This window comes from Malaclemys terrapin, chromosome 15 (assembly GCF_027887155.1).
Source record: "Malaclemys terrapin pileata isolate rMalTer1 chromosome 15, rMalTer1.hap1, whole genome shotgun sequence".
Classification (NCBI taxonomy): domain Eukaryota; kingdom Metazoa; phylum Chordata; order Testudines; family Emydidae; genus Malaclemys; species Malaclemys terrapin.
The window spans coordinates 14,343,101-14,345,600 of record NC_071519.1 but is presented as its reverse complement, the minus strand read 5'-3'; the positions used below and the strand labels follow the sequence as shown (position 1 = coordinate 14,345,600).

The 2,500-nt window shown below is 74.2% G+C and overlaps 1 non-coding gene across 1 annotated transcript; it reads right to left on the bottom strand.

The window, feature by feature from the left end:
- Positions 1 to 1,012: 1,012 nt before the first annotated feature.
- LOC128823748 (5S ribosomal RNA) lies at positions 1,013 to 1,131 on the bottom strand. Its single transcript, XR_008441987.1, has one exon. It is a non-coding gene; the product is annotated as a 5S ribosomal RNA (ribosomal RNA).
- Positions 1,132 to 2,500: the final 1,369 nt, after the last annotated feature.

The following is a 2,500-nucleotide window of genomic DNA, read 5'->3' as shown; positions in this document are numbered from 1 at the left end:
GGGGGGGGGGGCGGTCCTGCGGGCCGGGCGCAGGGGGCTCGAGCGAGCCCGGGCCGGTCCGCCCCGGGGCCGGGGTCTCCGCCTGCGGCTCGGGGGGGCGCGGGTCGTCGGGGGAGGAAGCCCGGGGGAGCTGCACGCCGGCCTGCCAGGCCAGGCCAGGCCTGGCCTGGGTGGCCGCGGGGGGATTCGGGGCGGTCCCGCGAGCCGGCGGCCGGGCGCAGGGGGTCCGAGCGCGTCCGAGCGAGTCCGTCCCGGCCCCGGGGTCTCCCCCTGCGGCTCTGGGGGGCCGTGGGTCCCCGCTGGCGGAAGCCGCTGGGCGCTGGACACCCGCCGTCCGTCCCGCCTGGCCAGGCCTGGCCTGGGTGGCCGCGGGGCGGGGGATTCGGGGCGGTCCCGCGAGCCGGCGGCCGGGCGCAGGGGGTCCGAGCGCGTCCGAGCGAGTCCGTCCCGGCCCCGGGGTGTCCCCCTGCGGCTCTGGGGGCCGTGGGTCCCCGCTGGAGGAAGCCGCTGGGCGCTGGACACCCGCCGTCCGTCCCGCCTGGCCAGGCCTGGCCTGGGTGGCCGCGGGGGGATTCGGGGCGGTCCCGCGAGCCGGCGCCCGGGCGCAGGGGGTCCGAGCGAGTCCGTCCCGGGCCCGGGGCCTCCCCCTGCGGCTTTGGGGGCCGTGGGTCCCCGCTGGCGGAAGCCGCTGGGCGCTGGACACCCGCCGTCCGTCCCGCCTGGCCAGGCCTGGCCTGGGTGGCCGCGGGGCGGGGGGATTCGGGGCGGTCCTGCGGGCCGGCGGCCGGGAGGGTCCGGGCCAGTCCGCCCCATGCCCGGGGTCTCCCCCAGCGGCTTCGGTGGGTCCTCCGCGGAGGAAGCCGGGTGGGGAGCCGGACCCCAGGCGCCCAGACCCGTGACCTGCGGCCGCGACCTCCGACTCGGCAGGAGCGACGAGGGGCTTTCCGGCCCGTCCCCCCCCTCTCCTTCCTCCCCAGAAAAGGAGAGAGAGCTGGCTCGGACCGGGAAAAGCTGCCTACGGCACCTGGGATTCCCAGGCGGTCACCCATCCAAGTACTAGCCAGGCCCGGGACGGTTTACCTTCCGAGATCGGACGGGATCGGGGGCGTTCGGTCCGGTATGGCCGTAGGCACCCGGCCCCCGCGCCTCCTCGCCCGCTTTCCCCTGCCGACGCCCGGGCCTGCCGCACGGTGAGCCCCGGTCGGACTGCCCCCCTGCGGCAGGGCCCCCGTCTCTCGCGGGCCCGGTCCTTTTTTCCTTCTCGAGCTCCGGGGCCCGGGCTGGCCGCCAGAGCCCCTCCGCCCGCCCGCCCTCCCCGGCGTCGGGGAAAATATTGTCCCGGACATCCAGTGCGCCCTGATCCTGTCAGCCGGGGGGGGGGGTGGGTGGGTGGGGGGCAGTCCCTCGCTGCGGCCGGGGAGGGTGAGCCCAGGGCGGCTTGCCTGCCGTCCGAGTCCCCTCTCGGCCACCAGGTCAACCCCGAGCCGAAAGGGCTGAAAATTTTTCAGAGTCCCCTCCCGGGCACCAGGTCAACCCATGGAATCGAACGGGTTCGCCTGCTGGCCGGTTCGCTTCCCGGCCACCAGGTCAACCCGTAGGTTTGAACGGGCACGCCCGGTGGCCGCTTTCCCGTCCGGTCACCAGGTCAACCCGGATCTCCCTCCTTCCCTGGGCGCCCCCTCCTCGGAGGCGTCAGGTTCCATTTTCTTTTTCCCCCCAGACTTCCAGGGGCCCGATCCAGTCGGCCGGGAGGCAGTCCCTCGCTGCGGCCGGGGTGGGTGAGGCCAGGGCGGCTTGCCTGCCGTCCGAGTCCCCTCTCGGCCACCAGGTCAACCCCGAGCCGAAAGGGCTGAACATTTTTCAGAGTCCCCTCCCGGGCACCAGGTCAACCCGTGGAATCGAACGGGTTCACCTGCTGGCCGGTTCGCTTCCCGGCCACCAGGTCAACCCGTAGGTTGCCGACGGGGCTAGCCAGTGGCCGGTTTGCTTTCCGGCCGCCAGGTCAACCCCTAGGTTTGAACGGGCACGCCCGGTGGCCGCTTTCCCGTCCGGTCACCAGGTCGACCCGGATCTCCCTCCTTCCCTGGGCGCCCCCTCCTCGGAGGCGTCAGGTTCCATTCTTTTTTCCAGACTTCCAGGGGCCCGATCCAGTCGGCCGGGAGGCAGTCCCTCGCTGCGGCCGGGGAGGGTGAGCCCAGGGCGGCCTGGTCCATGTCTCTAGTGGGCCCGATCCTTTTTTGGGGTGTTTTTTTTTTTTTTTTCCGAGCTCCGGGGCCCGGCCCGCCCGGGCAGCCCTCCTCGGAGGCGTGAGGCGGATTTCCCCCCCCCCCCCCAGACTTCCAGGGGCCCGATCCTGTCGGCCGGGAGGATGTCCCTCGCTGCGGCCGGGGAGGGTGAGCCCAGGGCGGCCTGCTTGGCGGCCGGGTCCATGTCTCTAGTGGGCCCGATCCTTTTCTTCCCTTTTCCGGCTCCGGGGCCCGGGGTGGCCGGGTAGCCCTCC